General features: G+C 35.3%; 1 long non-coding RNA gene across 1 annotated transcript; it reads right to left on the bottom strand.

Moving 5' to 3' along the window:
- Positions 1-1,711: 1,711 nt before the first annotated feature.
- LOC131656602 (uncharacterized) lies at positions 1,712-2,245 on the bottom strand. Its single transcript, XR_009300191.1, has 3 exons — positions 2,186-2,245; positions 2,014-2,109; positions 1,712-1,917 (listed from the first exon to the last, which is right to left on the bottom strand). It is a non-coding gene; the product is annotated as an uncharacterized LOC131656602 (long non-coding RNA).
- Positions 2,246-12,562: the final 10,317 nt, after the last annotated feature.

Below are 12,562 nucleotides of genomic sequence, written 5' to 3'. Positions count from 1 at the left end.
CCGAACGGGAATTAAACACAACAACGATTTTACACAACCCCAATCCCTACATAACATTCATCATAAATCCTATTATAGAGTCAGAACCCCACCCTTACCTTGGATTGAAGGCCGCTCCATTCTACCGATCGAATCTCTACAACTCTTCGATTGGACCTAGCTTTCAGTATTTGCCTCTTTTTCCTCTTCTCTGCCAATTCTCACGGCCACCAACATTTTTCTAAAACTCTAATTAACCTAATTTTTATTTAACCTAAACTTCATAATTTTATTATTCTTAGTGGGCTTAACATCACACCCTCATATTTAAACTTCTAATTATTAAATAGGCCCACTCACAGTTATTCTATTATTATACTATTTCTAATATTATTACTATTATTAATCAACTAATTAATCGTAGCACTCATGCCAACAATTCACGACATCTCACAACTTCAACAAATAATTCAAAAATATCTAATTAAATAATTAATTTAATAAACGGGGCGTTACAACCCTCCCCCACTTAGAATATTTTCGTCCTCGAAAATCCGCTCAATACCACCCATCTTAACGCGAATTTCGCATCTAACTCTCTGATCCCCAAGTCACGTTTGGAAACACTTCAATCAATACTTCCCAGACATAACGACAACTCAACACGACTTAAATCAAATACACACATGCTAATCAGTCAACACCTTCACGACATAACTATTAAGGTAGGAACAACAACGACAACAACACACTCATACTTGGATATACAACATCAATTATCAAAATATCAACAAATCTATTCACCCTGTCGTATCACTCTTGTAGTGACATCAACATAACCAACATAATCAACTTCGTCATTTTATGGATTATTATTCATCCTTTACGGTAATCAACAAAAACATCACAACAACAGTAACGAAATCATTATAACATAAACTTAACCGTATAGCTCAACAAACATACACATAGCTCACCATCGACCAACAACCACAATAATCTCCATATAAAATCAGCAAATATTTACTAGGAAACATAGTGCCCTGGCACAACAACCCTATATCAACAATCCACCAAATCAAGAATGTAGATTGAGACACACCATTCCCACACACTAGTACAGAAAATAGTTTTTACATCGGGCGAAAAAGACTTTTTACATCGGTTCTAGGCCCGATGTAAACACAGGCGATGTAAAAAGTCTGAGACATTTTACATCGGGTCAGAGCCCGATGTGAAAGTCATCATACCACATCGGTTGATTTCATAGGTCTGATGTGAAAAACACTAAAAAAATTTATTAAAAAAAAAATACGCAACCTTTTACATCTGGTTCTTAACGTGGCCGATGTAATAGACTACTTTTCACATCGGTTAAGGGAAAATGTCCGATGTGAAAAATATTGAAATTTTTTATTTGAAAAACATAAGCCACATTTTACATCGGATATAATTCTACACCGATGTAATAGACTGCTTTTTACATCGGTTTTAGTAAAGCCTGATGTAAAATGTTTTATGTTTTTGACCACATAATGGCTGTTTTTCCTATTTTCCTGTTTTAACCTGTAATTTTTTCTGTACCTAATTTTCAATATAAGATTCATATACCACACAGATCAAAGAGGTCGCTATATATTTTTTACTCACAGCACACAGACCAAATAGCTAAGATGCATATATATTCGTCAAAATATACAAAAATATTAATCTAGAATAAACAAGTGTTCAAAATGATAAGAAAGGTTTACACACGATTTTCTACTACAAGATAATTATCTCAAAGAAACATAAAGTACTTTCGCGCACTTGAAAAACCAACACGCATCCACGAGAAACATAAAGTTATCCTTTATATAACTCAAAGAAACATTTTGCCCAACGGAGTCGCAAATCATACAAATCTTCTTGTGTCAATTCTGTAGGATCATTAAATACCTACAATACGTAAATATCAATATAGAGTTATTCTTTGAAAATTCATATTAAGTTGCAAAACGCAAAGTAAATAACAAATTAGAGTTATTTTATTACCTGCATCCAAGATTCAGTTATATTGGCAGAGACAATATCCAACATATTTTTCATCACATAGTATCCACAATCAGTATTGTTATGTTGTTTCCTTGACTACAAAATGAAAGACATAATTAATGAATAATTATCATAAAATTAAATATAGAATTATAATTTACATCACACTTACATCGGGCTTAAGCCATGTAATAGCCTTTTTTCTATTGCCATTTGAAATTTGATGAACCTCAAAAGCACTGATTCAAATAAAAATCCATATTCAGCCACATATATATGATATATACTATATTATAACAAAATTCACATAAAAGATAAACTTACGTTGAAATAATTTTCTTCGTGTTTTTATCAACATCCCAATTAAGTGAACAAAAGAAGACCACGGTATTCTCTCTTGGACACAAGACAAATAATTGCCAATGTTGTCTGTACATGTGTATGGAAATACAAAAGTCAAATAAAATATCTATGTTATCAAAATTAAAAAATAGAAAACAGAATTTCATAAAAACTTACCCATGAACAAGTGGTAGTAAGTAGCAAACTTTGTTTTGCGACATCAACTTATCTTGTACGTATTGCCTAACATCTACTAAAGATTTCGGCACGTTATCATTATACATACACCTAACAGGATCCATAATTCCATACACTTCTGATGTGGAATTATCAATACATAAACGATGAATATACCTGAATAATTTTAAAATAAACATTAGATTCAAAGTGATGGGAGATATAACCTATTGAAATTAATAAAAGAATAAAATGTACTTACGTGCTCCAAACTTGCAGAGTAGACACGTCAAGCCAATGAAAACCCATCAACAACTCTCTGATACACTTAGCTGACATATAAAAATGAATGACAGAGTTACAATGACTTAAATCCATTTCCAAGTGGTTGTCAGCCATTTTCAGAACCATGAGTAACAATCTCTGAACATCGTCAATTTCAACCTCTTTGGTGCTTCCTTTTGCAGCTGAACAACTTCCTTTTCCGCTTGCTTCGACTAATTCCATTTTTTCAACGCATTTAGCATTATCAGTACTTTGCGACAAACCCATAGACTTAAGTGTCTCCATAAAAGATTGTTCAAACGCCTTGCACTTTTGATCAAAATCAGCTCTAAGTTTTGCTTCCAATTTTGATGAAAGTTGTTCAAGTTGTTCATTCACATCTATGTGTTGTCCTTGACGTGAATAAGACCGTCCAAAGTAAGTGCTTTGTTTATGGTGTTTTCCAACACCACGAACACGGCCACCATGCTCAGATGTTCCAAGGGCTGCTGTTAGGATATCGTTACGTCCATGTGGAACAAAGTCACCTTTTCCAGCTTCTTCAACCAGAGAATCCTACAAAATGCAAAAAACACAACTAAATTCAATATGGGACAGCAATGCAGACTTGTGTAGAAATTCATGGAAACATGCTTCAATTTTGAAATTTTATCATATGAATCAACACTTTAAGAACATGCAAGCAAAGATGGATACGAAACGAAATTAGGCAACAAAAATTATGACTCTAACAGCCCTGGTACAGCCACGAAACAATCAAGAGAAAGTCACCAAAATCCACATTTTAGTCCACAAAATTATACATCATCACAAGAATTTGGTTCATGACAATTAGCACAAGAGTAAGCAAGCAAGACATCGAAGTTTGGTACATAGAGACATGACTTCAAGTATGTATGACATATGACAATCAATTTAATTCCAAGTTTTGCGCATCAATTAGTCATCACAAACATGTCAATTCACAACGACTACGTAAGCTCACATGACAATCCGCAAATATATTTCAAATTAAAGTTTTACTTACAATTTTCTCCGCAACAGCTTGTGTAGACTTTGATGTGTATTCTCCTCCTTTCTTTTGTCGTGCTCTCTTCCATAACTCATGGCGTGACGGTGGAGATGGACTACCATTATCATCTAATGTAGAATCATCTCTTGATGATATCCTTTCATTTTTAATTGTCTCCTCGAGCATGCGATACCCTCCACGAGATAATACATGTGGGTATACATTCTTCTGCAAAACTCAATTGCTTCTTCTGCAATGTACCTCTCAATAATCGATGCTTCCGGACGGCGTGGGTTCTTGGTATACCCTTTTAGGATCTTCATGTATCGCTCTATTGGATAAATCCACCGTAAAAAAATTGGACCACATAATCTAATCTCCCTTACTAGATGAACAATCAAGTGAACCATAATGTCAAAAAATGAAGGAGGAAAAAACATCTCTAATTGGCACAAGATAACTGCAGCCTCATTTTCCAAATCTTCTAACTTTAATGGATCAATGGCTTTGCAACAAATTGCATTGAAAAACAGGCACAACCTAGTTATAGTCTTCCTAACATTGTTAGGCAATATCCCATGAATAGCCACTGGTAGTAGTTGTTGCATTAAGACATGGCAGTCATGAGATTTTAAGCCAACTAATTTGAGATCTTTAACCGATACAAGCCTCTTGACATTTGATGAGTAACCATGCCGCACTTTGATACTTTCTAAACACTCACAAAAACTTGTTTTCTCTTTTTTCGACAAAGTGTAGCAGGCAGGAGGCAAATACGTCTTGTTACCTACATAATGTTATCATCAAGAATTTCAACAATTAAGTTATGAACATGCTATTTTAACATCAAAAGGTAATGATAGCTTAATTTGAACACATAGTTGGTACCTATATATTGTGGAGTTAGCTCTTCTCGTATACCCATCACACCCAAATCTAGACGAGCATTAATACCATCCTTTGTCTTGCCTTGAATGTTGAGAAGTGTTCCGATTACACTATCACATACATTTTTCTCCACGTGCATCACATCAATACAATGTCTTACCTCAAGACTAGACCAATATGGAAGATCGAAGAAAACCGACCTCTTTTTCCATATATTTTTCGCAATAGGCCGTTTTTGGTACTTTCCAAAAACAGCAGTAATGCCCTGTTGTCGTTGATAAACTTCCTCTCCAGTTAAGGGCTTTGGAGCAACACCATACTCTTGTTCCCCATTGAAAGCTTTCCGCAATCTACGATATGGATGATAACGATTTAGAAATTTTCGATGCCCGAGATAAACAGTCTTCTTTCCTTTTTCAAGCTGATGGTAACATGTGTCTTTTTCACATATAGGACACGCTTTATGCCCTTTAACTTTATACCCAGACAAATTGCCATATGCCGGAAAATCGTTGATGATGCAAAATAACATGGCACGCATATTGAACTGTTCACCAGAATGCGCGTCGAAAACATCCACCCCTTCCTCCCACAACACTTTTAAATCATCGATCAGTGGACTTAGATAAACATCTATGTCGTTTCCTGGTTGTTTTGGGCCCGAAATCATCATGGATAACATCACATATTTACGCTTCATGCACAACCTAGGAGATAGGTTGTAAATCTTCAGAAGAACTGGCCAAGAAGTATGGTTAGTATTTAGATTACCAAACGGATTCATTCCATCAGTAGAAAGTCCAAGTCTAAGGTTTCTCGACTCTTTCCCAAAATTTGGAAACAAAGAATCTATTTTCTTCCATTGCAAAGAATCATCTACATGGCGGATTTGTCCATCACATTTTCTTTCTTCTGCATGCCATCTAAGATTCTTTGCATCGTTTGCATTAGCGAATAATCTCTTGAACCTTGAAATTATTGGTAGGTACCATACCACTTTCGCGGGAGGACCCTTTTTGACCTCGTCATCATCACTAGATTCACCATGTCTCTTTTTGTAGCGTGACGCCTTGCACTTCGGACAATGGTTATAGTTTACATACTCTTTTCTGTATAATATGCAATCATTAGGACATGCATGTATCTTTTCATACTCCAAACCCATCGGACACAGTATTTTCTTCGCCTCGTAATAACGACTTGGCAGTACATTACCTTCTGGAAGCATTTGTGTCAACAGTTCAAGCAATTCGGTAAAACTTTTGTCAGTCCACCCGTTAATTGCCTTCAGATTAAACAATTTTAAGACGGCTGACAAACGTGTAAAATTTGTGCATCCCGGGTACAAAGGTGTATCCTTGTCATTGCATAAACTATCGTACGCATGTGCCCTCTTAAACGAATCTTGTCCAATATCACACATCATGTCTTCCAGACGATCATCCATTTCTACACTAACATTATCTCTTTGGGACACATTTGAATTTTCTACCACTTCCCCGTGCCATATCCATTGTGTATAGTTTTGACAAATCCCTTCACAAATTAGATGATCCATGATTTTTTTCTTACTAAGTTTTGGTTCTTTATTTGCACAACGAACACATGGACAGAGAAATAGCGTAGGGTGACTATCTTCAGCATTACTTTTAGGAGGAGGAAGATCTTTTTTAGCATTACTTTCAGCAAACTCTAGAAATTTCATCACCCCATGTTCGTACTCATCACTTAATCGATTAGCTCTCATCCAACTACGATCCATACCTACAACGTAAACTTTGTTCAATATTTATTTAAATTTATATTTTGTACTATTTTTATTTTATTGTATGTGATAACTATTTTTTGAATTTAAATTCAAAGAATAAATTTGTAAAATTATATATATATATATATATATATATATATATATATATATATATATATATATATATATATATAGGGGCGGAGCTTTCAAGGAGCCCAAGGGTGCCATAGCACCCCTCATTTTTTCTAATACATGCACATGAAATAATATAAAAGGCACAGACAAAAGAGCAATGCGTGGCAGGGATAAAGAATAGTAATAAAGTACTAACTATTTAAGAGTTTTTTTAGTAATGGTGACTCCAAATTTTTTATTTAATTTACAAAATTTCGTGAAATTCTTTTTTTTATTTGATTGTTTTAAGAATTTTAGTTTGGGTTAATTTGAGCTTTTACCTTTTTCTTTTCTATATTTTTTTCTTTCTATGACAAATGAATAAAATTTGTCAATTTATGTTTCAATTTTTTTACTCATCTATTCTTCAATTACTAATCGTATTTTTTTTTAAATAATACTAATCTTTTTTTTTTTGGTTAAACGTTACAAATCATATTTTGAGTATATTGATTTGTTTAAAAAAATAAGTATATAATGATTACACGTGTAATTTATTATTAATGATTTGTTCTTCAATTACTCATGTGTTCTTCAATTTTTTTTATTCTATTTCTATTAGTAATTTATTTGTCAAGAATAAGGCAGGACAAATTCACCTATCAGGTAGGTTGCAAGAGCATCAAGAACCAACAAAATGAACGATATTCTCACCACCATGTCAAGTATACTGCGTAGGATTAATTTCAATAGTATTATTTATTAGGAAGAAAAAAAATTAGCTGAATAAAGCAACCTTCCATAAAAACAATATTTGATCCATATTACTAGTGCACCTTAATATTTTTTCACTAGCTGTTCTATACATTGACCTTTAAATTAAGTTCGAAACCATGGGTATTTTTAAAATACTGAATTACTGGTACGCACCCGTACCAAGTACCCATACGGTTTTAGAAATTTTGCGTTTCAGTATCGAATTAGAATCGGTACGTCTAAAGACCAATAAAGCGATCAATACTTTTTAGTTAAAAAAATACTAGTTGCTAATCTTTAACAATAAATATAATAACTGAAATTATATAGTAGTTATAGAATTTAGTGATCGAATAGCATTAGCTAATATCCATACGTGTAAATACACCCAACCAAAACCGACTCAAACTTTTCAAACAGAGGTAAATTTTCCCCATTGAAGATTGATTACGTTGCAGTTACTATAATAAAAATGTGGATTTTCCCCATTGAAGATTGATTACGTTGCAGTTACTATAATAAATTTTCCCCATTTGGAGCAAAGAACCAACAATAGCTCTCAATTTCATCCCATAATAAAAATGCAAAAGCCTTCTACATTTGGGTTTATTGTACTAATAGATGTTGACGGCGGCGGAAAAAAGCCACATACCTTGTTGACGGCGGCGGCTGAAATCGTGGGGGTTGGGCGAGACGGCGTCGCGGGAACGAGTGCAGCGGCGGAAATCTTGCTCCAAACGAGACGGCGTCGCGGGAACGAGAGTGGGAGGCCGGCGTTGGGAGGGCTGGAACGAGATGCAGCGGCGGGAGTGGGAGGCCGGCGTTGGAGTTGTAGTGTTGGGAGATGCAGCGGCGTTGGAGTTGTAGTGTTGGAATATCGCGTGAAGATGAAAATGAAAATGTGTTTGCTGTTTTGAAAGGGGCTAGGGTTTAATGAAAAAAGCTACTTTTCCCATCGGTTTAGAAAACGGGCCGAAGGGAAATCCAGGAGAGCCCATTACTTTTCCCATCGGGCGGAGAATGGGCTGATGTAAAAGTCCAACGGTCCAAGTTTGCCACAGATTTCCCATCGGTTTTGCTATGGCCCGATGGGAAAGCCCTTAAAATCCAATTTCATTTTATTTACAAGTTTGCCACCGCATTTGTTTTTCCATCATTTGAATAAATTACCTGATGTAAAATCACTAAATTCAATTTTTTTCCCATCAATTGGTTATTTAAGCTGATGTAAAATCATTTAATAAATATTTCTCACATCATATATTTATATACCTGATGTAAAAACTGTTTATCAAATGTCAAATTTGTAGTAGTGACAGGCTTCTAATATTTTTAATCTTCCACCTCTAACGAGTCGTACACGCATAGCAACTGTTCCACGTCACGCTTCATCCGCGCAACTCTGATCATCCACCTTAAATCACTGTCCTTATTAAATTTCCATCAACCATCTAGTCCACGAGTTTCAATATAGCTTCGAACTTCATTCATATCCACCATAAAATCGTTTGTTCACTTTGGTATCCTCAATCTTTCACTTTGTGACGTTAGCTCGCATGTAAATCCGCTACTCCGAATTGCTCAGTACGTCTTAACTCTTTCCTCGCCACTTCTCGATTAATTCACACAAACTGGTGAGCAACTATCCTCGCGATATAACATCAATCACTTTACACACTATTAAGATATAAAGAAAAGTCTATCCCATCTGATACGATCCCGTCTACTATCAACAAGAGATTAAGGATGATTAGTTCCTCAATTTGTCAATAGACAGCCGACAACCATAACGAAGTATAAACCATCATTACCAAACTATAATAGTGTTCCTTTAGAACTGGTATTCAAATCACCTAAGGCACCATAATTCAATAATCTCCTTTGAGGTTTACAATTCCTTCCACAAAGGTTAAATATTCTCCAACTCAATAACTACTACTATGCCAGTACATTACACTTCGTCTCGTTCCAATTGAAATCTCAACAATACTGTTCTACATCGGTTTGGTGATAGAACCTCTCCAATTCTTCTCTTACACATGCCACTACTTTGGCATCATAAACACGAATCCAATTCCTCTTAAAACATATTTCCTTAAAAGGAAATCGTCACTCTAATCATTGCTAATCGGCACCAGCTGCATCGTTACGCGCTTCTCCAATACTTTCACATCCTTTTCAATACCGAACATCTCACTTTCTCAACTTGTTCTCCAACAACATGTTACACTTGACCTCGTCTCGAACGACCGCGGTAATAACCATCCATGTCCCAAAAACCTCTAGTTCCGTAACCGACTTTAGGGTCCCTCCATGTAGGAATGTATCTACTGTATTTGAAAACACTGCATAGGATAGAACATATTCTTATTTATTCATAGGTTCAAACAGAACATCAATCCGATACTCGGAACACTAGATATGAATTTCCAAAGTTATCCGAAAATGCGAGCACCGACGTCTTCCATCAACATACTATTAGATACTTTACGATAACATCCGAACATAATTTCTTTGTACTAGTACCAACACTTACCATTTTTGAAATCAAACTCATCTCCTCGCATTTCCGACTCTGATTCGCGATTCAAAGCATTCCAACAACGTCAATAACTTTTACAATCACTCATAAGGATCTCACGAAAAGGTCTACAACAAACTGTCACTCTACCACTGTTCAAACGTCGGCATCATATGCCCGGGCTACTCAAACCGAAAACTTCACAGTCCACCACCAGCGCTAATATGTCATAACTTTTAAGTTTCATCTTTTAAAAGTTATCCCCTTTACTCAACAATCACCTTTAGAAAACATCAGGAATTTACACTCTACTTTTATATCATCAGCCATTACATTGCTCCTCATCCTTCGAGAAGTAAACATCAACAATGTATGATCATTATCCCTCAAGGCGCTCCAACATGATTAACAAATAAAATCTCAAATCCATGCCACCTTCGGATTCGGAAAACAACAAAACTTCACAATACTTGTATGGTCGCCATCATCAGCACACTGAACCGACATCTTACAAGTGAAACATATTCGAGGATCAAAGCTTCTCCCCCATTTATCTCAAACTAACTCTTGCATACAATCAATTAGAAAAGCAAATGAGTACCGACAGTGTTCCTCACACTTGCCGCGTACTAAGGAACAATACGTCGACAATATTCAACTGTCACACTACTCCACTGAAACTCGAAAACTTGGTCGGACGGACCGACCTGCTCTAATACCACTAATGTAACACCCCATTTTACCCGGCAAATATATTTAAAACCAGAGTTACAAAAATTCCAACATATAAACAAGATGTCACATCTACTACGTAAATCAACGACATTTAACCACATGTTGTACATATACATAACACTTAGAACTCGGATGAACCGATAACAACATATTTTAATTTTAGAAACAAACCAACTTTCATTAAATAAGCAGCGTGTAGCGGGAAAAATATGAGATCGAAACCATTAGATTGACTAGACTCATTATTTCAGTGAAAGTTGCCACCGTGCTTTAATGTTTCCAAATGAAATGGAAAAAAAGCAAAATAAACCCAAAGTTTATTTTTAAAACAAAAAGAGATCTTAGGTACATGTGTTGATTATACAAGGGGAAGGTTTTAAGCACCCCTCATATTTGTGGTACTCCACAAGAATCTTTTTGAAAATCTGTGTTTATTTAAAGATATTGTGTGCGAAAGAAAGGTTTGTTTGATTTTTTTAAAATAAGCTCGGCAAGACAATACGTCTTGTGCCTACATACCTCCTAGGTGCAATGGAAACACTTTATCATCATAGGAGAGAATACTCAGCCATTGATTTTAAACATGAGAACAGATGATTTCTTTGCATCACAAATGAAAGAAGGGCTCTAACTTGGATAAAATCAACAAGTATGCTACTAGCTCTCTCAAGTGGAAAAGATTCCATCATATCAATCAATATTAAAATCGTGGGGTATCGCAACTCACTACAACGATTAATCATGTCTAAACTTTTGAAGAAAAGCCACTAAGGGCAAAATATATTTTTAAACAAAGATTTTTTGAAGGAGTTTGCAAATATAAGAAGGTTTTTGAAAAAGGGATAAGTTTTTGACAATCTAAGAAGGGGAGAAGATGGAGGGACTATCCTAGAGCATAAAATAAAAGCTAAGGAAAAGAATGATCTAACAAAAAAAAAGCCAACACTTGACATTAAGAGTCAAGGTAGATTTCGCATCCTTTGGACTACCAACACTAAACCAACACATTACCATTTGAGGATCCAGATGAACTTGATTATCTTTATCACAACTTGCACCAAGCCTTTGAAATACATCATAAAATCTTGACGGAAATCAGGCAGAGTAACGGCTGCGTACAAATGAATTCCTTATCACAATGCCTTGGAATTAACCATCAAGGACTTTTGAGGAAATAACTGCATACACAAACAGAAAACAACCCAGTGTCTTGGAGTAAACTCTAAGGACTTCCAGACAGAATAACAACAGGACAACAAGGTCTAGAGGTGCTAAGTACAAAAAGGTCCAGGTCTCCAAAGTGCTCGGGATAGTAACCAATAGTCCATAAAGAGCCTTAAGTATTTTTTTTAATGATTTTTAGTTGTTTATTAGTGTTTTAACACAAAAATAAAATATGGTCCAAATGGACAAAAAGGAAAATTGCGGAAACATAAACATACGTCCAAATGGACAAAGGGAAAATAGCGGAAACATAATCATACGTCCAAATGGACAAAGAGAAAATAGCGGAAACATAAACATACGTCCAAATGGACAAAGAGAAAATAGCGGAAACATAAACATGATGAATGATAAAATGAAGCATAAAGCGAGAAATATAAAGAGCAATATAATAAAGTGCGGAAATTAAAGTTAATTGTTAGCAAGATGACCATCTTGAAACTTGTCAAGTATATCATCGATGTTAGTAATAGAGATCGATGGTGAGTGAATGATGATCTCGGGTTTAAATTCAATGAAAGTTCATCAGAAGCTTGATAGAATCATAGTGACTATAGGATAAACTTCCATAAGTCTTAAACCAATCACATACAATCTCTGCCATATTTGATCTTTTTTTTTGCTTCGGGACAATGAATGTTGCGCTATGTTAAGCAGATATCCAAGTAGCTTATGTAGAAGTTACCCTACAACGAGGCCGCTCAACAATTTTTGTGCTAATGCATGCGAGAGAAACAATATGTAGATC

The sequence above is a fragment of the Vicia villosa genome, linkage group LG3 (genome assembly GCF_029867415.1).
Source record: "Vicia villosa cultivar HV-30 ecotype Madison, WI linkage group LG3, Vvil1.0, whole genome shotgun sequence".
Taxonomy (NCBI): Eukaryota; Viridiplantae; Streptophyta; class Magnoliopsida; order Fabales; family Fabaceae; genus Vicia; species Vicia villosa.
This window is presented reverse-complemented; position numbering and strand designations above follow the sequence as displayed.